The sequence below is a fragment of the Myodes glareolus genome, chromosome 2 (assembly GCF_982192425.1).
Source record: "Myodes glareolus chromosome 2, mMyoGla1.1, whole genome shotgun sequence".
In the NCBI taxonomy this organism is placed as follows: Eukaryota; Metazoa; Chordata; class Mammalia; order Rodentia; family Cricetidae; genus Myodes; species Myodes glareolus.
The window spans coordinates 62,739,009-62,766,983 of NC_142027.1; the positions used below are offsets into that span (position 1 = coordinate 62,739,009).

The 27,975-nt window shown below is 41.3% G+C and overlaps 1 long non-coding RNA gene across 1 annotated transcript in view; it reads right to left on the reverse strand.

The window, feature by feature from the left end:
* The window catches only part of LOC125413104 (uncharacterized), a 34,565-nt gene extending 13,790 nt beyond the window's left edge, over positions 1-20,775 (reverse strand). Inside the window, exons 1-3 of the long non-coding RNA XR_015736124.1 lie at positions 20,689-20,775; positions 14,151-14,359; positions 13,336-13,495 (exon numbers count right to left, since the gene is read on the reverse strand). This is a non-coding gene — a long non-coding RNA (uncharacterized LOC125413104). The remainder of the gene's footprint in view (positions 1-13,335; positions 13,496-14,150; positions 14,360-20,688) is intronic.
* Positions 20,776-27,975: the final 7,200 nt, after the last annotated feature.

Genomic DNA, 27,975 nt, shown 5'->3' on the forward strand with positions numbered 1-27,975 from the left:
GACATCAAAATATCCCATGACAAGAAAGCTTCTGAAGGGCGCACTGCAGAACTCTGTAGACCAGCATAGAAACTGTTTAAGGAAAGTCTTGGGCCCAAAATTCCAAAATTATAAACATCCCCAATTCCTCTACCCTCCCGAGAAGCAGCACGCAAAATGTTCTTGCACATCTGAGAACCTCTGAAGAACCTGGAGGCAGAGACAATGGGTCAGGATGGAGAAAGAAAAGGGGGAAGAAGGGACACTCTTCTGGAGAAAGACAGAAAGAAGAGGACAGCAATCATCCAAATATAATTAGAAATCACAATTAATCAGAAAGTACTAAATTTGCCTATGAAGATGCTCAAATTAAGGGGAAAACCACAAATCTAGGTCTATGCTCTCTTTAGAACATAAGGAAAATTATCAAAAGAAATAGAGACACAAAATGACATAGTATTCAAATGAATTAAGCCATAAAAGTAAATAAAGCAAGAGATTGCAGATTAATTTCTCATAAAAGCAAGGAAGAACCTCTGTGTGAGTGTGTGTGTACACATACATATATTAAGTTTTTAAATATTCCTTTATATTTATTAAATTATATATTATATAAAATAATTTTTATACCAGTTTTAAGAAACATTATGAGCTGGGATATAACTCAGTGGTAGAGCCCTTGCCTTCTACAAGGTTCTGGGTTCAATTCCTAGTATTTTTACAAAACAGTAGCTAAACCAAATAAACTTTATTAGTCTAAAGCCATAGGAATTATTAATGTGATGAATTTGTAAACCAGGGAAGACGTTTGTACACTTTCTTACAACACATAAAAAGTTTCAGGAGCTGGGCTGTGGCAACGCACACCTTTAATCCCAGCACGCAAGAGGCAGACGAAGGAAATCTCTGTAAGTTCGAGACCAGCCTAGTCTACAGAGTGAGTTCCAGGACAGCCAAGACTGTTTCACAGAGAAACCCTGTCTCAAAACAACAAAAATTAAATAGATAGATAGATAGATAGATAGATAGATAGATAGATAGATAGATAGATAGATAGATAGATAGCAATCTGGCAGTGGTGGTGTACCATTGCTCCAAAGCAGAGTGACACTCCCTCCCTCAGCAATCACATAGTTCATATAGTATAAAGAATAGCATAAAAATAAGCTTTTTATGCTTTTTTAAGACAGAAAGGATTCTCTGTGTAGCCTAGCTACACAGAGAACTTAAAAATCCCTCCAGTTCTGTCTCAGTTCATCTCTTCTCTGGCATCACCGCTCTTATGGTCCTTGGTGGGAGGAGTCTTATGCCAGAGAACAAGTGCAATAAAGCTCACTTGAAAGTTGTGCAGAGTGTTTGCTTGTTCACTACGTGGTTACTCACTAAAACTGACGCTCTTAAACATAAAGAGAAAACTTGTCTGAAAGAACTACAAAAGCGCCGGTGGTGGCGCACACCTGCAACCCCAGCACTCAAGAGGCAGAGGCAGGCAGATCTCTGTGAGTTCGAGGCCAGCCTGGTCTACAGCAGCCAGAGCTGCTGCGCAGAGAAACCCTGTCTCAAAAAAAAAAAAAAGAAAAGAAATGAAAGAGCACTAACTCTTAAACATCCTGCGTTCAGATTATAAGTCTCATTCTCTAGCCACGTGACTGCAGATGCAGCCAGAGCCTTGCAGAGCATGGTTCTACAATGCAAGAGTGTCGTGCCCTAAGATGTAGACTCATTTTTCACTGCATGCCTTACAAGGCCCCACACAGTGTTATGCACATGCAGGGCCTCAGCTAGCTTTTCATTGATGGGTCTAATCCAATGAACTTTTTGTGTTCTCACAGTTAAGCATTTGTCCCAGTGTTTTGTTGTTTGCGTGTTTGTTTGTTTGTTGTCAGCTTGATTTAAAAAAAAAAAAAAACGGCCATCTGAAAAGAGGGACCCTCGATTGAGAAAATGCATCCATGTGATTGACTTGTGGGCAACCCTGTGGGACATTTCTTGATTAATGATTGATGTGGAGGGTCCCGCCCACTCTGGGGGCTGCCATCCATGGGCAGGTCATCCTGGGGTGTATACGAGAGCAAACGGAGCAAGCCATAAGGAGCAAACCAGTAAGCAATTTTCCTCCATGGTCTCTACTTCAGTTCCTGCCTTGGGTTCCTAGTCTGATCTCCTCTTCATGAAAGACTGTGGACGGCAAGCTGAAATTAAACCCTTTCTTGCTCGGGTTAGTTTTTGTCTATCTTTTTTCCCCCAAGGATTACCCCAGTACTCAGAACATACCAAGGGAAAAAAAAGTTCGTCAAGTACACTGGAAGTAAAATGAAAACTGCCAGAAAATTACCCTTCCCACCCCTTCAGAAACCTGACTAGACAAGAGATTCCAAAGGAAACTGCAAATATATTACAACAACGGAGAAGGACTGGGAATAAAAATGCACCAGGGGCTGATCACACAGCTGCTTAAGGAAAGTCAAAGAGGAAAGAATCCTCCACCAGGAATTGAAAGGCCTGGAGTTAGTCCAAGGCTTGTCGTTACCGCCTAAGCGCCTCCCTAAGCCTGGTGGAGTCAGTCCAAGGTCTGTTGTTACTGCCTGTGCGCCTCCCTAAGCCTGCTGGAGTCAGCCCAAGGCCTGTCGTTATTGCCCGTGTACCTCCCTAAGTCTGGTACTGGAAACAGTGATTCACCGACCCGCCAAACTCTTTCCACATGCACACATCTGGACACACTGTCATTAGCCTCGTTCTACAGTTATGAAGACTGAAACACAAACAGGGCAACATCTCAAACCAAATCCCAACAGCAGCTCGCTGCCTCCACGGGGGTGGAACAGGAGCAGGAGGCCTTTCTATCAGAAGGCTGGCCTCTAGAAGCGGCCTAGAAGGACAAGAAAACACAGAAAAAAATCAGAGCTCCCCTGTCCTCCTTCATGAGCAGGTCCCCACACTTGGGAGCACACAGAGCACTCTGTCAGTCATTGGCACAATGACTGCACTCCCTGCAAACCAAGTTTCCATCTGGGTCCAAGTAACTAGAGACAGAAATTGCTCAAAGTCTGTTTATGACCACAGTGTTGTCTGGGTCATCATGTCTGTGTGGTCACTAGGACAACCTCAAAAGTCTACCAATCGGCTACAGAAACATGTCCAGAGTTGAGAACTTGATAACCTCTGGGCTTATCAGCCCACATCCAAATGGACTGCTATGAAGCTTTTAAGAACATCTGTAGGTGTAGAAGGTATACAGCGATTTTAGCCTGTTGTTCAGACTTTTAGAAGATAAGGTGAGAAGCAAGGACTGAATTGCAACATGAACATTAAAAGTCTAAAATGAGAGCAGTTTCACCTAAGCTAAGACCTTTGGAGTCTTCAATGAGAAATCTGGAAGCCTACTAAGCTATATATACATTTTAAGTTCTTAGTTATTATTTTATTGATATATGATTCCCATACCATAAACTTCACCCTTTGAAAGTAGCCATCCAATGCACATTTTCAGTGTGATCAAAGGCACTGTCACTCTTACTTAATTTCAGAGCACTTTAGTCACTCCAGTAATAAGTCTCTTATTAGCGCTCACTTCACACTCACAGTAGCCCCGTCCTAAGGGTCTGCTGCTCTCCCTTTCCCCTGTGAGCTTGCCTAGAACAAATGCAATAATATAAGCTATTAGATTTTGTGCCTGGCTTCTTTCTGTGTTGGCTTTTGCTTTAGATAACCTTAGATAACAGGACCTAAAAGGAGAATTTATCTTAGAGATATTAACTTTCGTGTTCAGAAATACCTTGCAATACTTTATAAAATCCTTAAAATTCAGGGCTGGAGAGAGAACTCAGCAGTTCAAAGTGCCTAATGTTCTTGCATAAAAAGTGGGTTCAGTTGCACACAAGTGCATGAAACCCACATTTCAGAAGACCTGATGGCATCTTTTGGCAGCTACAGACACAGGCAAGTATGTGGTGCACATGCGTACACTCAAGCACATACCCATACACATAAAACAAAGTATCTCTCTAATGCTTAGAATTCATGAGCAGTGGTCTGATTCAGCCTGTGGACTCTCCAGACATTCCTCAAACTTCCCAGGCTAATTATAGTCTGCCCTAAGTCCGAAATCACCCTTCAGTGAAGCATGATTTCATAGGAAATACAAGAATCCCACAAGCCCATGAATCCAAAACTTTGTATGTCTGTTCATTAGCCCCAGGGGAAGCTGGAACAACTTTTTCTAACTTGTCTTGTTTTTCACTTTTCTCGTCTATAAATGAGTGTCAATACCTTCCTCACAGGGGTGTTACGAGGACTTGGGAAAATATGCACACGTACACAAAGCACAGCAGACAAGTCTTGAATGAAGACGGTCACTCCTACACTAGAACTGTTGTTTTTCTTATTTTCTGAATTGCTGCTGTTGTCACCGTGTTCAGAAAACCAGCCAAAGAACCATGCTGGTGGTGATCCCTGCTCGCCTTGAGGAAACGGCATGCAATAGGAAATACAAAATGTACATTTTTTTCTTTTTTGTTTGTATGGGATCTGGGGGCGGGTTGTTAGTGTTTTTGTTTGTTTGTTTGTTTGTTTTGTTTTAGGCAGGGTTTCTCTGTGTAGACCTGGCTGTCCTAGAACTTGCTCTGTAGAGAAGATTGGCCTCAAACTCAGAGATCTACCTGCCTCTTCCTCCTGTGATCTAGGATTAAAGGCTTGTGCTACCACAGGCAAAAATACACATTTTTTTTTTAAATCTGAAGCTGCATGCATTCTTTGTAGTTTCATCTTACAACTTCGTTCTGGAAAAAAAAAAAGGGTGAACTCAATGTTGTATTCCTTGTGGATGTGTCCCCTACAATACTGTGCTAGGACCCCGTGTCAGCACAGCCCTTGTGCATGTGTCCCCTACAATATTGTGTTAGGACCCCGTGTCAGCATGGCCATTGTGGATGTGTGTCCCCTAAAATACTGCGCTAGGACCCCACATCAGCACAGCTCTTCCATGGGGAACTTCGGCAACTGTGAGCTTCTTGGTAGAAGTGCCTATGGAGGACTAGGGATAGTGGAAGCTCACATAAGAAAGGAGAACCTCAGATCATGATGCCAGCCAGACACTGGGGGAAGAATAGAAAAAGACTAGATAGAAGGGGAGTCTGGCTGAAGTGTGGATCTGAGTTCTGAGTCAGGCCTCCTGTGGATACACAATAAAGATTATCCATTAAAGAAAACCACCATCCAGAACGAGCCACCTAACTCTGTTATCTCTCCACGTGACTTCTGGAAGACAGTACCTCGCAGGTGAATGCGGGCACTGTGGCTGTGGACCCTGCTTGCAGCAGGTTTTCATGATAGCTGACCTTGCAAGGCGGGGCACTCCATGGCCTCTGCAGAGCACTCTGAACACAGTATTGCTTAGAGTTCTTAACTCTGCAATCATGAAAACTGAATGAATAGATTTTAGCAGCCAACAGGAAAAAGACCCATCTACTAAATCCAAGTGGATTCAATTTCACAGTCCCAAAGGAAAACAATGCCTTCTGCCATTCTTTCTAAATGGCAAAGCTTAGAAAATACTCCCTAGGTGTATCAGGTCCTGTCAAAGGGGTTTGAGCTACAGAGCCAGTGAGGCAACAGTTACCGGATGAAATACCAAACAAAGGGGGCTTTGAAATCTAAATGTTACCCATCCCGACTTCGTTATCTACTTCATTTCACTCATGCAGACACAGGATGAAGCAACCACCAGAGGGTTTGGCCTCAGAAGTAAAAACAAGATGGCAGATAAAGTCCACCTGGATCAGACAGTACAGAGAAAGCTTCAGGAGCTAGGGCAGAAGGCGGGGTGTTTTACAGGGACATATACATGCCCAGATCAAGCACCCACAAGGAAAAGCAGGTCACCACAGCACCCACTGGAGTGCAGAACAGGATAACTCCAGTTGTCAAAGCTATGGGTGAGGCAAGAGGAAGAAATGAGTCACCGCTCTGAAGGTAAAGTGAAGCTCTCCGGGCTAAGGATGACACAGAAAAGCAAGAGAGGGCACTGTTCCTGGCCGGCCCATTTCACATGCTGTTGACAAACATCTGCTTTGCAGAGAAGAAACATTTCAAAGCATTCACAGATCCAGTGACTGTAGGGAAAAGAAATCCCTGTGGCTACCCTAAATCCTGCCAGGAAGACAAACCCCAAAACAATTAAAGCCATAAGATGAAGCGTTGTGGGTCATGAGATGGGTGTCAGAGGTAGGTAAACTCGATTGTGCACCAGGCTGTTTGAATAGCAACAACAATAAAATCTTCCCCGTTGACTTCCCTAAATCCTGCTAGAAAGATAAACTCCAAAAGCAATTAAAACAGCACAAAATACCTTCTGGATCATATGATGAAGGAGGAGTGTTAGCTTTCTAAGTCAAGTGATCGTATGACTCATCCCCCAAACCAGAAGACTTTGAGAAAGGCAGGAAACATCACTGACAATTACACTGGAACAATGGGCATAAGTGGGGACGGCTCCTGGGCAAACCAGGGTGAATGTCACCCTGTGAAGGATAAAAGATATCTAGATGTGGGGTGATCTGATAATAGAGAGATGTAAACACCGACATGGGAAGACATGCAGGGATAAACATCCTTCATTCATTAGGATGAAGAAATGTCATTAGCTAAGAAATGTCAAAAGGGTTCGTAACTTCTAGAAATCAGGAAATAACAGGGAAAGGGTCTCGAGAGCATGGCTCTCAACTGGTGAGTCGTGACCCCCACAGGGGTCACATATCTGCGTATCAGATATTTGCATTACAATTCATAAAGTAGCAAAATTGCAATTATGAAGTAGCAACAACGAAATTTTATGGTCAGGGGTCAGCACAACCTGAGGAACTGTATGTATTAAATGGTTGCAGCCTTAGGAAGGTTGAGAACCACTGCTAGAGCCTTAGAAGGAAGTGGGGCCATATTAACATCTTTAGTTTAGATTTCCATCCACAAAAATATAAGGTAACTTATCTTTGTTTTAAGACAGGGATCTCAACCTTCCTAATGCTGTGAGCCTTTAATACAGGTCTTCATATTGTGGTGACCCCAACCATAAAATGTTTTGTCACTATGTCATAACTGTGATTTTGTTGCTGTTATGAGACTGTGTTGATGTGGGGAGAGGAGAGGCGGAGTGGGGAGGGGAATGCCACAGCCACCAGGGACCAAACTGATTGACCTGAGAGCCTGCACTGCCACCTGAAGCCATGGTGATGTCTGACCCAGGCTAGCCCCGAGGGCCATGGCTGGGTCCGTGGTCCTATCAAAGCCAGGGTCTTTGCTGCCACTTGAAACCGTATTGATGTCCAAGCACCATGCTGAGCTGGCCCTGCCCCTTGCAAGCCTCTGCACAATGGTGAGGGAGAGCTGGCCCCAACTCTGCAGGATGAGGGAGTAGAGGGGATACCAGGGCTGACCAACTCAGCTACCACCCAGACTCAGATCCAGGCCTGGAGCATGAAGGGACTGGTCCTGCAGAACCATAACCACAGAATCTCCATGACTCTGGGCAACAGGAGGATATCCAAGGTGAGGGTCAAGTGTTGATGATGTAGCAGAAGCCCAGAGGCCTTGAATCAGACCAATGACTCGTAGCAGTGAACCTTTGCAAGTAAGGCTATTTGGGCAAAAGGGTGTACTGTGTGGCACACCACACTCCCAGTGCCACTAGGACACGATGGAGAGGCAGGAAAGACGGACGGGTGGAGAGGCACAACATGGCGGAACTGGAGACTCCGCAACTGTGATGGCATGAGAGAGGCTGCAGTTGGGAGAGGAGCGGGAGCTGCCCAGAGGGGTTGGTGAGATTTCTTTTCTTTTTTGCTTATTGTTTTAATTTTAATTTTAATTTTTTTGTTTTTGGGGAGAGTAGAGGTTATAAGGTTGGAGGGAAGCTGTGGAAGGACTGGAAAGTGAGTGGGCTTGGGATTCATGATGTGAAATTACCAAAGAATCAATTTTTAAAAGTTTCAAAAATCATATATATATATATATGTGTGTGTGTGTGTGTGTGTGTGTGTACATATTCATAACATATATACAAAATATAATATATATTGCATGAAAAAATAAGTAGAAAGATTAAAAAGAGAGAAAGAAACCATTCTTGGGTTTAATTGGCAGACTACCACACTGGAAACCTGTGACTCAGTCTTTCTGAGAACCTCCGAGACATGATGTATAATATCCAAGAGTAGCCCCAGCCAATAGGTGAAGAGCCCAGGCATTCCTGCTCCAATACCAGCACCCACTTGTCTCCAGTAGACAAGCCCTGCCACCAAGGTATTAACCTCCCAGGACCTCTGACCTGCCTTCCTGGCATTTCTTTCTGCTGAGAGGAAGCACTCAGCTGAAGAACCACAGAAGATGACGGTAAAAAGCCACCAGCGTGCACAGCGATATCAGGTGCCCTGGAAATGCAAGCACATCGGTGGGGTCTGCTGCACGGTGGAACAGACTGCAAAGCAGAAGGCTTCGCTGGGAACAGAAAGGGTTTCTGTAGAAAGACTCAAGCTGCCATTCACATGTAATGTGGAACCGGAATAAACACACAGCACCCCTCACAGTACAACATCAAACTACATAGATCAAAACTGATAGACCTAAACGAGAAAATAGCAGATACACAGCTGCAGCAGGCCCCAATTTACTTGTCTCATTAACTAATAGAGAAGGGAATCAAAACAGTACTGAAGATGGCAAAGACCCGAACAGCAGGCACAGCTAACTTAGCTAACACAGACAAAGAGACTGCTGTCTAACGGCGTCAAAATACTTTTCAAGTATAAAAATATATTTTATAAAAACTGACATGTCATACACTTTACAACTAATATTGCCCAAAATAATGTTTTCTAGCCACAATCCACATGGCTAGATTAATAGCTAACAGACCGTGAAAATCCTACATACACAGAAATTAGAAATATGTTTTAAACAGCCTGTAGAACAATGTTTTTAAATCACAATGATAATTTTGAATATTTTTAATTAATTGTAATGAAAATATGAAACATTAGAGATTATCATAAATCATTAGTTGTGCAAAAATGAAAATCTTCTGTCTTAAGTACATATAAGAAAAGTCAGATCATCTCAAGAAATAAAACAGAGCAAATCAACACCAGTTGTTCTGGTTAGATTTTTATCAACTGGACACAAGCTAGAGTCATTTGAAAAGAGGGAACCTCAACTGAGAAAAGGCCCCAACCAGACTGGCTTGTGGGCAAGCCTGTGGGACATTTTCTTGGTTAATAATTGATGTTGGGGAACTGCCCAACCCTTTGTGGGCAGTGCCAACCCTCTGCAGATGGTCCTGAGCTGGACCAGCCATGAAGTCCAATCCAGTGAGCAGCATTTCTCCCTGGCTCTGCTTCAGCCCCCTCTTCGAGGTTCCTGCCCTGAGCTCCTTCCCTGGCTCTCCTTACTGATGAGGTCTGACCTGAAGGCTGTGAGCTGGAGTGAGTCCTTTCCTCCCCAAACTGATTTTTGTTATGGAATTTATAGCAGCAATAGAGGAAAACCAGCAACAGCAAAAGGGGTAATGTGACCAGTACATACGAAAACAGAGATTAGTAAAATAAAAAAGCATTAGTAGAAAGAACCACAGAGCCAGAAATTATTTCATGAAATATTTAATAAATTGGCATTCCTTGATATTTCATGAAATATTTCAAAATTGATCAAGAAATAGAAAGTGAATCAAAATTATACATTAAAAATATGAGTGACTGTACTGTCAGGGCTTTCTTTATCCTTGTAGGTCTTCGCATACATATTATGGTTTCCGGTTTTATGTTTTTATGGATTTCTGTGTGTATGAATGTGTGGGTCTCTGAATCTATATGTGTTCCTTGAGCTTTTTCTTTGCCTCTGTTTTCTACTGTTTGTTTGTGGTTTTCTCTTATTCTAGTTTATTTTAATTTTAATCTATTTTTTTATATATAGATTCCTGTTTGTATCCTAATGAGAGAAAGAAAGATATTTTGGTGGAGTAATGGGGAGGAACTAGAAGGACTTGTGGAAGGGAAAACATAATCAGAATACATTAAAAAAAAATTTTAAAATATTAAAGTTTTATTAAAAATTATTTTCCATTAAAAATGATAGGTGCATCATAAAGGTCACAGAAATAAGAATATCTTTACATGATATTTTGAGCTACATATTAATATATTTTCCTTTCTTATTTATTTGCAGTGTTAGAGATTAAGCCTAGATTTTTGCGTATTTTAGGCAGACACTCTACAACTGAACCTCATTTCTCCACATCCCAAAGCCTCAGGCTTACAGTCCAGCCTTATCCTCTTCAGCTCACTGATTACTGTTGAGTTTGGCCACTATAACCCTACCAAACTGAAAAATATAGAAAATATAAGTCAGTATGGTTCAGAGTCAGAGGCCCTGGTCCTTGGATTCAATGCCAAGCACAAGAAGAAAGAGGAAGAAATCAAAATAATTTTGTAATGATTTAAAATTTAAATTTATAATTACAGCTTTTACAAATAATATATCTTTATAGAAGTTATATACATATACATACTATAATGATGAAGTCTACTGTACTATCTGGAAATAAGAATTTATTGTGATTCTGTTTTTATTTTTATGTGATTAATAACTATTTTATTTGTGATTGATTTATTCATAATTAATTTTATGAATTTAACATAATCATGATTTGAAAACCTGCCAAGTCAGAGACAAGAGGACTTCGGGGTGTTGACTCTATGAGTAGGAAATGCAAAACCGCTAAGCCAGATGCTCTCAAATCCTACTTAAGCATACAATAAGAAGAGCCACGTGTCATGAGCAAAACATGGCTCTCCCGGAATGGGACTCTAAGTCAGCATCTGCAAATCCAGCAAACAGTGGACAAGTGATGGAACAAGGAAGAATCAGGTGTTCAAATTAAAGAATCCATGAATATATTTACTTGATAAAGTTAAATATCCATATGTAACTCAAAACTGAAAGTTGTAATATAGTAGAAATTAGGAAAAAATAGCCTTATTTAACAAGTCATACAGGAAAGCCTACTATAAACACACTACTTTAATTGTAAGGGAGAAACATCATTTTCAAAGTCAGAAATGAGGTCGAGTATCCCTAGTACCCTCAATTCCATTCAGCTTTATGTAGGGATTCTTAACCAGCATGAAAAGGCAGAAAAAGATACTCTCAGAGTCATGAAGATTGGATGAGACACGTTGAGTCAACAGTATACTTGTGTGTGTGTGTGTATATATATATATATATATATATACACACAAGTATATATATATGTATACAGTATATATATACATATATATATATATATATATATATATATTCTAAAACAGTGCTGTCCCAGAATCTGCCAGTTGTCAACAGATCAACCATAGGTAGTGGGGGCCCTGTGAGTGTCTTTCCCCATCCACAGCTGGCTGGTAGGGGTGCTGATTCCTCAACAATTCTTTATTCTCAACATCTGCATCTTCACAAGAAGAAGCATCTCAGTTTATGACTGAGAGTAGCCTTTGTCTGTGGGTATAAACATGGGTATTTAGGGGTGGCTTCATGCTGTGTAAATTTATCTAAGAACGATTTTTAATCGTTCATATTCAGTGTTCATATATTAAAATAGTATCTTTCCACATTCTAGAAAGAGTAGAATAATACACTTTTAAACTCTATATTTATAATAACTACAAAATATAAAATATCTACAATATGTAAGAATATCATACAATCAGGAAAATGTTTGTTATGCAAGCATGAGCACCTGAGCTTCATTTCCATATAACCCATGTGAAATAAGTTGCCATGGTAACCCACATTTGAACCCCTGACATTAGGGAGGCAGAGACTGGGGTATCCCTAGAGTCTTTGGCTGATCTAGCCTAGCCTAATTGGTGAGTTCCCATCTCAAAGTAAGGAGGATGGTACCTGAGGAACATGCACGCATAAACATGCATGCACAGGCACGTGCACACACACACACATATGCACAAACATATACACATACATAAAAATAATGGGGCACGCAAATAACTACAGTAGACATTTCTCCAAGAAAATGCAGGAATGTAAATAAGCGCAGAAAAGATGTCAAAGTCATAAGTCATCAGGAAAATGTCAGTCAAACCCCTCATACCCATTACAGTAACTATTACTAAGAGAAAACTTTAAAAATAAGTACTGGTGAGAATGTGAAGAAATTATGAGTGTTGTTTATTCCCAAAGAACATGAAGTGGTACAGACAACACAGAAAAAAAAATCTAGCATCTCCTGAAAAAAGTTAGAAACATAATTACCATATGACCCTAGCTATTGTATTCATTGTACACCCTAGAAATCAGGGACTCAGAAGCCCAGACACCTACATTGGTAACAGCTTTAATTCATAATATGTAAAAGACAGAAACAACCCAAGCACGCTCAACAGACCTGGTGATCAAATGAAGAGCTCACATGCAGTGGAATATTGACCTTTCATGATCTTCGAATGCATGTTGTAACACAGATGAAACCTGAGAAAGTATCCTGAGTTGAATAACTCAGACACAGAAGAACAAAGATTGGGCTGCCACTTACAAGAGAGATTCAGAACATGAGCAAACTCATGGAGACAGAAAGGATTAGCCTGGACTAGGAGAAGTGGGATGGTGAGAAATCGTTTAACCGTTACAAAGCTTCTATTTTTAAATAAACAGGCGGCAAGTAGACAGTTGAAATCATTGCACAATACCGTAAGCATGTCCCACACCCCTGAACTGCATATTTTCAAGCGGTTAGAATGGTGGTTTATATTTGTAGCTTTAAGCATATTTTTTGGTGTAGTTCTTGACATGGAACACAACCCTGTATATACTAGGCAAGTGCTCTGCCATCCATGCCCTTAAAGGTTAGTCATTAAGGCTCTTTCTCATTCTGAAACAACTCTGGTTGGAGCCCAGGAGAGCCAGTCACACAGACGTCGCCTAAAATGTTTGCTCAATAGTTGATCAGTCAGTACATTTCTTGGATGGCGAGGTCATTTATTGCTTACATCTGCGGGGAAGGGAATGGGAGAGAAGCAGAGAGACAAGCGTTTAGTACCAACTCCACTGTGAATGCTGCTGAAGTCTTTTCATCCTTAAAGATTCCTGTAGCTCGGGAAGAGCTCACTGCTATCATCAGAACCCCAGATGGGCATCCTGTTTTCTTCAGTTACTGCTTACATTTTTATATTGTATCATCTTCATATGTATCAGGAGGCCAGCATGGGACATGATTTTTCAGTAACTAGGAGTTGATTTTCCTCTAGGTAGCCTCTATGGCACAAGGTGAGCTCCAACAGCAACCATAGCCAAGAGGTTTACCTTGAAGTCACGTGAGAGAGTGAGAGAGCTCACAGGCCTGAACTTCTCCAGGTTATCTGCCCTACTGGCATTCCACGTAAGAGCAAGGGATGGCTTCATCAGCAAAGCACCAAACGGACTCAATTGTTTGTTTCTGTGTTAATGTGCCAACCTTGGCCATCTGTTGGGGTAGAGTAGTGAGTGTTAGTATTCAAGCATCTGTACTGGCCTGGTCTTGGGGTATATTCCTTAGCTGTAGCCACTAAGAGCACCCCCTGTGTACATTCACTACGTTCCCTTTTAAAAGGGCCCTGCCCACCTCCCATCTCCCATCTCTCTCCCTTTCTCTCTCTGTCTCCATCTCTCTCTCTCTCTCTCTCTCTCTCTCTCTCTCTCTCTCTCTCTCTCTCGCTACTCCTGTTCCCAGAGGCTGGTCACCCCTCTCCCTTCCTCCTTTTCACATTCACTTCCCCCCAGTAAAAAACCCTCCACCTGAGGTCTGTCACATGGCATCTTTCTCTCTTGTGCCACTTTTTTTGAAAAAAAAATTACAACAGTGGGGCCACAGACACATGAAGACTAATGAGAGGGCTAAATCAAGAATCACCATCAGGAAAGCCTGGTACAGAACACATACAGGGATTATACTGGAAAGTGAGAAAGTTAGCAACTGTCTGCCATAACGAGATAAAAGCAAGCAGTCTTCCAGGCATTCTTTGCCATAAATGATTCCAGTTCTTTAATGTTTACCTGTTGCTTGGCTTTAAATAATAAAAGCAGAAGTGTTGTCTAGAAGCCCAAGGGACTGGAGGACAAAGCCCAGATCTACAACTTACCATACATATTATCTTGGCAAGTCGTGTCATGTCTCTGGATCTCAGTTTCATCCCCTGTAAAATGATGGCTTGCTGGAGGCTTTGTATAATGTAGTCCTGGACACTGATGCCTGGATACCAACACTGCCTACACCCGCTAGGTGTGGCACCTTCGGAGGCCTCTTCACTCTCTTGACTTTCTTTCCTCAGTGGAAAATGATGGTGAATCTCTACATTCAAAGTAATTAAAGAAGCTAATGCTTCTGGAATCCTTGGAATTGTATTATAATAAAAGTCAAATAAAATTCAAACGGGTGATACTATGAGAGTTCAATTTTCTTTTTCTAGAAATAGCCTCCAGAGATTTAAAAACATTACAGAAATCTGATTTTCTGAAGTTTGCCTTTGCTGAATGAGTCCACTTAATGTAAAATTTTAGTGTAAACTTTCTTAACAGAAACTTTAAAGGAGAAATGGTTTTCCAGGGATCAAGAGGTGTATCAAGACACCCCTTGGAGCATGCATACTACTAAATATAATTAGTAATAAGAAGAATTAATAATAATAAAGAGCTTTTAAATCCTTTAATACTTTGAGGGTTTTTTTTTCAGGCAATTACCAAAACCGAATCAATATCACTTCAACATCAATATCACTTCCAGAAAGAATAGAGAAGCCATGCTACCTACTGACACAATTGTTGAAGTGGGATGTGCTGTGATAAGCTGGTTCAGCCTGACCATGTCTACTGTCTAGAATAATGGTTAAGTTATGGGAGCCAAGGCCCCGAGGGTGTTGGGACCTGAACAATGATGGAATGCTCTGTCTTCAGTTTTCTGCCCTGGGTGTTGTCCTTCTACCTCAACTTTGCTTCTTCCATGGCTTCCGAAACTATATACTCACTAAAAGCTCAAATAAAAACCCCAAAGTAAAAGTTCAAACAATGAGTTACTCAAATTATGGCCAGTAGCCATAAATATACTTTTCTGTTTTCTGCTCAGTTGGTATATGATACATAGAAAAATTGATCACTTTTGACTCCCTATAAGAGAAGGCAGTTCATTCACTCATCAATTACACTTTTATTTGATTATGTTAGGAAGTATGTGTTTCATAATATAAAGTTTCCAAAAACATTGATGACACTTCTAGAAAACCTTATTCTACTTTATAATATTCATCAAGTAAAACACAAAGTGATTTAGAAATTGATACATTCTATTAGACCGCCATGCCCCAAGCCCAAGGCTCATAACCTAAACTCCATGGACAGAATACATACAAGGCGTCCAGGAATTTGATACAACCTAGTCAAAAACATTTTATTTTAGACATTTCTTTTGTTCCCTCTTCTTAAAACCTTTTAATCCCCTCTCATGGTCCAACTCCAAAGACCTAAATACCAAATCATTTGGTTTAATCACAGCAAAGACCTCACTTCACTGTTTGCAATTCAAATGCTCTAGCAGAGCCAGAGCGGTGGTGGTACATGCCTTTAATCCCATAATCTCAGCTGAGACAGAGGCAGGCAGATCTCAGTGAGTTCAAGGCCAGCCTAGTCTACAAATGCGGATTACAGGACAGCCAGGACTGTTACACATAGAAACCTGTCTGGGGAGGGGGAGCAATTTTTTGTATTAGTTACTTTCACTTGACTGTGACGACCAAAATAAGTGATGAGAACAGCATAAAGGAGGGAGATTTATTTTGTCTCAGGCCTCAGCATTGCCATCCACCATGGTGAGAAAGACAGAGTAGCAGTAGCATATATGGGTAGCTGTACATAACCTGGCAATCCAGCAAGCAGTGAGCAGCCAGAACCAGGGCCCAAGCTGAAACCTACAGAAGCACATCTCTAAGGATTAACTTTACCAGTCAGACGCTACCTCCTAGAATTTCATATCCTTCCAAAACAACAGTGTGCCAGCAAGGGACTTGATGCCCAAAATGTAAGAAGGAGATTAGATTCAGACCACAATCATTATATATCTTGGAAAGTATCATACATTTTTCAGTTTTCCTGTACTTCTGAATCATTGTTTCTCTATCTGGTAAAATGGATCTCTCTACCACTTTTATGAGGCAATATTCTTAGTAAATCGCTTGGCAATTCAAAAGATAAAACTGGGAATAGCAGTTTGTTATGCAACATTTTGTTCTATCTGGGCACTATCATGTAATCTCTCCATATAACCTTTTTGTGTCTGATTAGCGAACTAGGGCACAGTCCCTACTGTATGGGGGTTGTAGAAACTCACTATCTCTACACAAGAGTTCAGGCAGTGGGTATATACAAAAGCAGTCTAGGCAGGTGTGGTGTAGGAAGAAGAATATGAGTCCTGTATGACTAACCCTGTAATGCAAGTGTTGGCACCTACTGAGTTTGGGGACACTATTGAGATTGGCTCTTATTTGAATGAACTTCTGGTATTGGCTTCAGGAATAGTGAAGAACTTTGACCATCTGTCCTCTACACACTTCTCAGGTTTGGGTGTACCACCAGGGAAAGGCAAAAGTAAAGTCCTGGCACCCTCTTTGTGAGGCCTACATTCCATCTTGACAGCACTGTGTGTCATCCACCAAGGTGCAAGGACGGTGCGTGCCAGTGGCTCACCCACATGCAGATGCAAAAACGATCCTGCTCCCACCACTACCATGTGTGGGCATGACTCACCAGTGTCAGGATCAGAGTCTCCCTAGATGTGCATGCTGAGGACAGGGTGATAGCTTGGAGTTACCAGCCTTCCCTACCCGTGATTCGATTCTTCTAGTTCCGGTGACCATTAGAGATCAAGCAAGAAAAGTCATGGCTAAAGATTAACAGAATTCATGTCAATTGAGGTGCTCCACTGGACAGGGCAAAGGAAGAATGTAGTAGACACTGGACATGGTTTCTCTCCAGAGCGCCTTAGGCATCTGAGCTCAGTGCACCTTCCCCATTCTCTGCCTCAGTTTCTTTTATTTGAAATGCCTACCGGGGATTGTTTAGGAGTAGGTTGTGGCTGAAGCCAGGCAACCCTCCTCTTAGCTAACATGCTCCTAGGAGCAAGGGAAAACAGAGTACAGTCAGCTGTCTTACTCTACACCATCTTAGACTGTGCTTGGCACAGCGATAGTCAAGACTTGGACATCTTGCTCAAAACATCCCAGTATGCCTCTGGAGGCAATGGAGCAGTGAAAATTGAGCAGGTGTCCATGGGGTGAGAGATGACAAGGGCAAGCAGGAAGCTTCCCTCTGTCCTGGTACCCATGTGGATCTGCAGATGACCGACCACCTCTGTGGCCTTAGAGGACAAGCGTTCCTTAGATGATACCCTGTGGTCCCATCTATATCGTAACACCTGCTCCTTCCTAAGTGCTATGCTCAGTGAGTGGTGGCAGAGTCAGGCCCAGCCTAGCTTGTGAGTCAGCCACCAGCTCGGTCTGGGTGTTGGTGTGTCTCTGGGGCCTGAGATGGGAATATATAGGAATTCCTAGCCCTAAAGCAGTCCAAATTCAGGCAGTAGGACCTCTCTTAGGGTGGTTCAAGGCTACAGGGGAGTACTCTCCTACATTGAGGAGTTCGCTCAAGGTGAACTCATCTTCTAGAGCCAATTAAATGTGTATATGTCAGCGCCTCTTACCTTTATAAGTCTGCAAGGGCTGTGAAACTTTTCCAAATAGAGCAGTCCCTATCCAGATCTGCATTAACGGTGTTCACTGGAGCTCACTCACCTTTCCTCCTGTGGAAGGGAAACCCCTCCCCCAGCTGCAGAAGGTGGCAGCTGTGATGGGATATTGTGTTGGTCGTGCTGCACGGATGTGTAAGACCGTGCTGGCTGCCGTTGTTCAGCAGTCACAACCACTAGAATGGGTACACACCACCCTGGGGGGGCACTCCCAGAGCGTACTCTCTAGTCGATCAAATAGCTGATATGATCTTAAAAATCAGGGACATGTCCCTCCGACATTATGGAAAAGATCCCTCTAAATTAATAATTTCATTCAAAATAGAAGAGGCTTGGACTTGCTGTTTATGGAACACAGAGGAATTTGCAGGACACTTGGGGAAGAATGTTGCTTCTATGGGGACCATTCCACATAGAATAGTTACAAGGATCCTAGATGAGTTAAGAAAATATATTGATTCATTTAAGTCAAGGGCCCCCTATGAGACCTGGTTTAATTGGTCCCCTTGGCTTACCATACTCATCTCTTCCTTAATTGGGCCGATGGCTATTTGTTTATTGACCTGTCTTTTTGGCCCATGCATTCTCCAAAGGCTGAAACAAGCATTCCAAAAACAGATACAACAGGTACAACTATGGCCTTTTGAGTACATTATGATAGGCTCGATACATCTCACCCCACAGATGAACTCTCAATTTGAGGATATCCAGGCCAAAACCCTGGCTAGGGGTGACCCTGACCTATACTCTCTTTCTCTGATGGGCTATTCTGGCTTGGTGACTGGGGTAGGTGATGGGATATAAAACAAAAGGGAGAGATGTTGGGCCAAAATTATCTCTGGGTCTATACCTCAAGACCTGTAGGACAGAGAAAAGCCTAGCTTGAGTTTGAGGGAACCAAGTGAGGATGAGACAGCAAAATCTAGTAGATACCCCTCCACCCAGAGGAAGGGCTTGGCTGTCTCTCATTGACTGGAGGTACTCTCACATCACATGATGTCACTTAACATATATAAGCAGACACTTACATATGTCACAGTAATAAAATGTGTTCCTGCTTTGACTTAACTCCCTATCGCATCAGATTGTCCTGCATCATGAGGCTGTGAAAGGGCAGGTAGCGCACACACCTTTCCCTGGACAATAAGGAGGCTAAGGAGGCCTAGCAGCTTCCCTGCTCTGGAATGAGACATGTATCCACACAATGTTAACTTAGAACTGTTTCCAAAGCAGAATGTTGAATCCCTGCCTTGGAATAAGTTCAGAGGTCAGGGAGATGCCTCTGTTGTAAAATGTCTGCCACACAAGAATGAGGACTTGAATTTGGATCGCCAGCACCCATGTAAAACTCAGGTATGATGGTGACTGTCCCTAACTGTAACACTGGGGAGATGAAATCAAGGGGATCCCTAGAGTTCATTGGTCAGCCAGCCTTACCCAGTTATGAGCCTTGGCTTCAGTGAGAGACCCAGTTTAAAAAAAAAATAGAGAGAAATCAAGGAAGACAACCAACATCGACCTCTGGCCTCTACAGAGGAGCATACTTGTAGATACACTTGTACTCGCCCACACAAATGTACATACACCAATAAAAGAAAGAGATGGGGAGGGGGGGAGGAAGAAGAGAAAGGGGAGAAAGGGAGAGGGAGAGTAAAGAGAATCGGGTACAAATTCAAAGAAACGTAGCACAGAGGTCTACATTTATCTCTGTTTATGTGGACAGCACAACCCCAAGCCCCTGTGAGTCATGGAGCAGAAGAATAAAAACCAACGAGACAGGGGGCTGGGAGTGGATGATTCAGACAAACAAGTGGACATACTTAAGCCTCAATTAAATTTACTCATTTCTGCCACCAAGTTGGAAGAAACCAGTGAAAACACTCTTGGCAAACAGACATTTTTAAATGACCTGAAAAGGTCACTTGCTTTTGTGGTTTACGAAAGGAATGAAGAGGGTACGGAACCACGTTGACGTTAACTGACCCCAGTTCATTGATAAAATCAACGAACCTCCAACTCACTTAGGTGGAGCCAAAAATATTTAGCGGTCGTATTTATTTATAAACTAGTAAGGACTTGTTTAAAACCCATTAACAGCTTTTAAATCCTGAGCTAGGACTGTGTCTTAAACTCACTGCACCCTCCTCCACTGCCCTCTCAACACCATATTTCCAAGATATTTAGTCTAATATCCCAGTCAAAATGGTTACACTCCCCTCAAAGAGGACAGCTAATATTTTCCTTTTATGATTTTATTTGATAGTTATGTTCCTTTTCTTGAGAGTGAATCATGTCTTTTACTTTTTAAAAATATGACTTCAACACGGGCTGCCTCCGACTCTTTGATTGGCTTTTGAGACCCTGCTTCTCATACTGGGTCACCTTTCCCAATCTTAATACACGGGCAGGAGCTAGTCTTACTGCAACTTAATGTTTTATCGATATTCATAGGAGACCTGCCCTTTTCTGGATGGAGAGGGAAGAGGAGGGGATTGGAGGGGGGAGAAGAGGTGGGGGGAAGACTGTGACTGGCATGTAAAATAAAAAGATGAATAAAAAATTTAAAAATACAGAAAGGAAAATAAGTAAAATAAATAAAAGATGACTTACAGATGTTAGGCATGAAAATATTGATTAATTGAATGACTTTAATTTCCTGTAATATACCAATGTATGAAAAGGGGTCTAATGATTTTAATTCTCAGGAAGGATTGTCAATAATCCAAATTGTTCTTGACCTTTATGTTTAGTGTGTTTGCCTTCCCACTTATATTGGAATTAGGCTATCAAAAATCTTTGATTTTTCCAAAACATGCAATTACCAAAAGGAAAGAGATATACCATAAGAATGCTGAGTGAGTAGCAAGAAAAAACACTTTGAGATTTTTTACCTTGACTCTTGTTTTGGTTTCTGGGAAAGACTTAATAATGGAGATTTGAATCAGAATTTTATCCAGGAGTGACCTCCGCAGGCATCTGTAACATAAAGGGGTAAGGAAGGAAATGTCAAGGAAAACCTGAATGTGACGTCGATGTGACATTGGTCTCAACAGATGCCATGTGGGCAAAGGTAGCCTTCACAGTTGCAGACTGAGCCAAATGAACCCAAAACACTCGAAGTCACCTAGTACTTAGATGCAGGGTACGTCCACAGAAAAAGCACGGGCTTGGATGAGGGGATTCCCCAGGGTCAAGATCAAACTCTTGCGAGGAACCGAGGCACTGGTCAGCAGAAAATGCTCAAAGTACTGAGAGGATGAGAGCTTCCATCACGGAGTGGGGGCTTGTAGGTGGGACATCACGGTACTCCACACACAGGGCAATCCAGAAAGCAAGTAAACTACTTGTATGGCTAATGGAGAGGAAGTATCTAAATAAGTCATCACTGCTGTTTAACCCAGAAACTTAAGTCACTGGGTCATGTTTTCAAGGTATTCGGGAAGTTGCCAGTGTGAAATTATCACTTAAATAAAACAGTATCCATATTTATCCCGTGAAAAACAAGTTTGTCTGAGTAAGTTGCTAAGAAATCAACAGGGCCTCACAGCAAGAGGGTCTAACATGTCTAAACGACCTGAGATTAGCGTGCTAGCCATTAGTGTGGTCCACCATTAAGAACTCTAAACCTGAGACCCAGGGACTAAATATATGAGTCCATATTCTTCTGACTGTATATGAGATCCCTTAAGTTGCTCTAGAGGGCAGGGGTCTTCCCCCAACCACTGTTGTTGTCATTTGCATTTTTAGGGTGTGGTAACTTTTCTAAGCCAGTTTTTCTTGACTTCAGTGAAGACTAAGGTACTAACTACATAGGGTGACTCACAGATTTTCAGAATTATCACATATCCATGTATCCACAAAATCAGTAATAATAAGCAGTACTAACAATAGAATTGTCAAACTATATTCAAGTGTGACAGCTTGCAACTATGTTCAGTGAAATACTTTCTACAAAATATATCCAATAAAACCACCTTTTAGAAATTTAGGTTGTAACTCTCCACGAAGCTCAATAACACACTGAAGCAATGATCAGCCTCAGTTGTCCAGGCTCAGCTTTGCTAGACCATCATTTCAAACTCTTTCCGATAAAAACGTCTTTAGATAACATCTCTCTTGCTATACTATAATTAGGGCTTTTTTTATTTTGTCTTAGAAATGTATACGTGAATTAAAATATATGAAGTGTCACTAATTGAAGCACATAGTCCCTAACATGATCTGATCAAATGAGTCTTAACTCTCTTATTGAATAATGTGTTCATCAAATGCAAACACATCTCAGAAACTGTCATTGCTTCCGTGGGCATTAACGTTAGTACCCTGGCCCAGAAGACTACTCTTAGCATGCAAGTGGCAAGCTCTCTGCTTCATGTTTTACCTCTAAAGTATCATTAGGTGGGGCACCTCTTGAATCTTAGTGGCCTTCTTAAAAATATCACAGGGAGGACAGCAGAAATTCAGCCAAAACTGAGCTGTCCTAAATCTAACTCTCCCAGGGGTATTTTTGAAAATGTTTTTATTGTTTTTTTTTCCTTGAGAATTTCATACAATGTGGTCTAAAGATATTTTCAGAATACCCTAGTGAGTTGAGCAGAAAAGCTTCAACATTTTCCCATGTCTCTTGACTTTCTGTATTTCACTCAGCTAACAACTGAGAACTTTTTTCTTTGAAAGAACAATTTTTCTAGTTCTTAAGAAAATGAAAGGATAATCATTTCCCACATGGTCTGTGAATAAAATTATCACCTATTTGTACATGCTATGCGTGTGATAAAACATGTGTGAGAAAGAGAGACAGACAGAGACGAAGGCATAAAGAGAGACAGAGAAAAAGTTTAGTGCTGTGACTGCTAGAAAAGAAATAGGGTGATTTTCTCTTTCCATAAGATCACCGGTTCTTGGGTTGCAGAGGAAATATTGACAGAATCTGAAACTTAATTAACTGTTATCAAGAGATTATTATTCAGATAGCTGAAAAGCTGTTAGCCAGTACTCACCCCCGCCAACTCTCCTCAACCAATATCTTGGAAAGAGCTGAAAGTCATTGTCACCTTTCACAAAGGAGAAGTCACAGAATTCTTTAACTAAAAGAATTTTGAAAATATCTAGTTCATGGCTTAATTTTTAGGGACCAAGAAAATGTGAGAACATGAAATGTATTTTAAACATATCTTTAGAGTGTTATTATTGTATTGTTGTTGTAAATAAAAAATATAGTACAGAAAGTAAATAGAAAACACATTTTTTAAATGTCCTCTTGCCCATTCCTGCTGAGATGGAAATTAAGGGTTATTTTTTCTATGTTAGGATTGCAAAGTACAGCTGCAGCAGACACTCCTTGTTATAAAAATTCATGGTAGCACACCCTTTAAATCTCAACACTTGGGAGGCAGAGGCAAGAAGATCTCTCTAAGTTCAAGGCCAGACTGGTCCACATAGTGAGTTCCAGGCCAGCCAGAGCTACTTAGTGAGACCATGTCTCAAGAGACCAAAGTAAATCAAAACACTAAATGCATCATTTACATTAAAAGTTAACTCTGACGTGCTGCAATTTTGTAATCAAATTAAATTAAGTTATTCTCTGCTAGAGAGTCCAACAATTTGTTTACTTTAAACCTCAAGAATGTCAAATAGTCCACCCTAAAAACATACATATAAATAACATTACACACACTGAACAGGTATATTTAGGAAGTTATATTTGCATGTAGAAATAATTAACAAAAGAAAGCCCATGAACTTTAAAGGGAACAGTGGCATATAGGAGGGCTTAGAGGGAGGAAAGGGAAGGGAGAAATGACGTAATTATATTATATCTCAAAAATTAAATAAATAAAAAGGTTTACAACTTTAATGCTCAGATTGTACAGTATTTGAGCTCTGCTTTAATGCTATAAAGCCTTCTCCCTGACTTTGACCAGAGTGCCAGGGTGTGTATAACCGTTCATGTCACAGAAATAGCGAAGTGAGTCAACACAGAATGTGGCATCCTGAAACAATAAACGGCAGGATAACAGGCTTAGAAGGACTAGAAATCATCTAGGAGCCTTCAACATATATTTAACAAATCCTGGAAGCAGAGAAATTAGATAATGTGTCCAGGGAAAATAAGTATTGGTCATATTGAGTGTCATCTTCCTCTGTTACAAAACAAAGGCAGCATGAATTGGACCACTGACCTCCCAGGAGATGTGAGGTTTCCAAGGATACAGGTCTGAGGAGACAGCTCAGTGGATAAGAGCATGCGCAGAGCGTGAGGACCTCCATTCCCAGAACCTAGTAAAAAGCCAGGTGAAGAAATGTGCCTGTGATCCTCACTGAGTGAAGGACGGGGTGGGTACAGAGACAGGAGAATGGTTGGGGTGTGCTGGCCAGAGAGTCCAGAAGAAAACCAAACAAAACAAAACAACAGAGGTCAGTAAGAGGCCTTGTGTTATCTCAAGGGAATCAGGCAGAGTGTAGACATTCAACATTCTCTGGCCTCACCACATGACAGCACAAATACAGGTATGTACAAACATGGACACACATATCTGTACACACACACACACACACACACACGTTCACCATGGACACAATCATGGTTTTTTTAGAAATAGGGAAAATGTCAAAATTGAAATAAAGTGATCTAGACAAATGTACCATTAATAATGTCTGAACATCAAAGAAAATGTAAAGCATTACTTGAAAAATAACATTGCATTTTTGCCAAGAAAATCCAATCTGACCTGCTAGTTCAGTCTCACCAAATGTATTAACCGAGTCATAGAAGATCTCAGACTGAGCTTCCTCACCCTCAAAAAAGGGAATACAATGCACTGGCTTTCCAACATTTCATAGCTGAAAGTCTGAAATGGGAATGAATGAATTCATGGCACAGGTGGGAGTAAACATTAAAGTGCTGTCACTTCTGCTCTGTGTGGCTCAGTTACACAGTATCACAAAGAAATGGCAGTTCTGCAAAATACACACAGGCAGGGGCCCTGCCATCATCCGGCCTGTCTGTCCTCGTATTTCAGAAAACCTGCTGCACTGGTTTCTGGACTGCATGTCCCTGATCACCTTCCTTTGGAGACATGCTTCTTAAACTTTCACCATTTCTAATTGGAGTATTTGACTCTTTTTATTTATGTACGTATTTATTTTGTGTGCATGGTATGAAGGTTTCAGATCCCCTGGAACGGGAGTTACAGACAGTTGTGAGCTGCCATGTGGGTGCTGGGAATTGAACCCAGGTCCTCTGGAAGAGCAGCCTCTTAACCACTGAGGCATCTCCCAAGCCCTGAGTACTTGCCTCTTTATTGCCAGTTTTTGACAGGCTTCACATGTTCTGGAAGTATAAAGTACAAACACGGCCTCCTCGTCTATTGCTGCTCCTTTCACTTTCTTGAGGCATCGTCCAAAGAACCAGACTCGTCGTCGCCATGCTCCATACTTTCGTCCTTTGGAGCGTCCACTCTCTTGCCTGTTTTGATTTTGAACTCATTCAACGTATGTACAATAGAGAGGAGAATAAACGTGGTCCAAGGATGGGTGGACTACCCTAAAGCCAATTGCGTCTTGACTAGACATAAAATGTAAAGAATAACCATGCCTTACATAAATTCAGTAAATTCTGTGCTCTCCCTCCAGCCTACATTTTTACTCCATCTACCCACTTGCTTCTTGTCTAAGTTTCTTTTGGAGGATATTATGATTTGAATCAGAAATGTTCCCCAAAGTTCACGTGCTGAAGGCATCTGATGCACGGGTATTCAGAAGTAAGGCCTTTGGGGTATGATAGAACAATAAGGACTCTGAGAATCTCTGTAGATTAATCCTTTAACCAGGTTTCATTTATTAATAGTTCATTCAATAGGCACTAATTAGTTAATCTCCTGATGAAGGCAGTGCTTTGGTTTCCAGTCACATCTCAATAGTGATACCTCATAGAGGCCAACCCTACAACCCTACAGAAGCCTTTGGTAGAGTATTTCATATGTGAAGTCATAACAACACCTACGAAAGGGAGATTGGGGACATCTGAGTAGTTCACCCACCACACAGTGTAACTGAGCTACAGTGGTTTAGAACCATTTTCCAAGTTGCACAACACAAAACCATGATTGATCCAGAATGAACAAATTATCAACTCTTTCCAACCAATGTAGCCATCTTCATGACTTCTAAAGTAAGAAAAGTTGGAGACATATCTAATATGAGAACAGCTTATAAAAATGTCGCTACCTGGTAGAAAGAACAGGGTCTGTCTATTGCAACACATAGCACCTCTGCAAATCTGTAGGACTTTAAAGCTATTGTTTTACAGTAAATGTATTTCATTGCAAGTCAGGGTGATGGAGCTGGAGAGACAGCTTAGCAGTTAAGAGCACTTGCTGCTATTCCAGAGGACTGGAGTTCAGTTTCCAACAGTCACATAATGCAGTTCCTAACTGCCTGCAACTCCAGCCCTAGGGGATTTGAAGCCTCTGATCTCCTCAAGCACCTGCACTCATGTGTACGTAGCCACATGCAAATACTCAGGCACACACACACAACTAAAATATAATAATCTTAAAAATAGACATTTTTAAAGGAGTCACTGTCATTTAATATGGTGATACATAAAGGTAACGAAATAATAGGATTTTAATCCATTTTTAATTTCTGTATACATGCATAGTTACACACACTTCCCATAATTAAATACTAAATATATAAACATCATTGTTCTACAGTGTATACCTATGCTTAGTTCCTGCTTTAAACACTGCAAATTCTCATAATACAGTTAACCCAAAGTCTGGGGAAATGTGCTGTAATATTGTATTACATTGTCCTTTTTCAAGTGAACAGTTTCAAACTAGAGTTTCGAGCAGGAGCAAGAATCGGTGGTTAAAAACAGGAAGTTCCATGAGTAAACTTGAAACCAGTGAAAATGCAGAAGATAATAAGGGAAATTCAGAAAAATCTGAAATTGTCCACAGATGTGACAGTTGTAACTATTTCCTCAGTTTTCCCATGTGAGCCTGGAGTGAAAGACTCTACTGGAAAACTCTACCAGGAAGGCAGCTATCAACAGAGGGCGGCCACAAGCTGTCCTCACTTGCCAACTTCAAGGATTTGCCTTAGTCTTGGGTGGATTTAATTAAGAATTGGTGATTTTGTTAAAGAGAAATTGGATAAGATCATGATGTTCACAGAATTACTGAAAACCGGTCAAACAAAGGCTAAACAGTCCAGAATTTAGTGAAAAACTCAAGCCAGAAGAGTCAAATTCATGAAGTTTTCCTCAAAGCAGATTTCATGTATACATACCCTTAGAGAAATGAAGACAAAGTGTTAGTGGCCAGTGGGGGTTTGAACTCTGGGAGAAATAGTAGAGGCTGGATGAGTGGTTTGGAGCAAGGGAAGTCCTGAAATCGTAATTTCAAAAAACTCCTCTTTCAAGTTTAGAAAACATACAAGCTGTTGGTGTGAATGAAGTGAACTGGTTGCTTTTTTAAGTCTTGAATTTGAATCAGTTTCAATAATTTGGTATTTCTTCGGTCTCTGACTGCTGTTTGTTGTGATGTGCTTGATGATCGTCGACACGTTTTCCCTGAGTTTCGTGCAGGTGTTGGAATCTGAGACACACAGAGCTGTAGAGGTGATAGGAACCATAACATAAACCATTGTCAGGCGTGAATGTCAAGCAACTTGTAGGAAGGCTGTGGAAATCACAGCTTCTCATAGGCTGCTTCCTGACTTCCAAAGTACTCGCGGGAGCAGTCCATGCATCTTGGATATGTCTCACTTTAGAAACATTCATGATGAACTCACATTTCTCCAACCACACCGATGACACACTGTCTTCACTAACAGAAGGGGCTGACTGGGGTTAAACTGTTGTTTTTCATCTTGAAGAACGGTTTAAAACGTGTTCAGTCTTATCAGCCAAAGACCTTCCGTTGCATCCAGATTCTCAGTTTATGATTTAAGACTGAAATAAATGCCTTCTGGAAGAATAGAAGATACAATTATGATTAAACCCCACTTGAGCCAAGCTAACTTTTCTCAGTGATGTTTGCTGGGATGCTTGATTGCTCCTGCTCCTAGACCCCATCCTGAAGAATGTGACATCAAATAGTTTTGTCATAAACCTGTATCCATACACAGTCCCCAAACCTGAAACTCCTCCCTGTTCTTAGGCTATT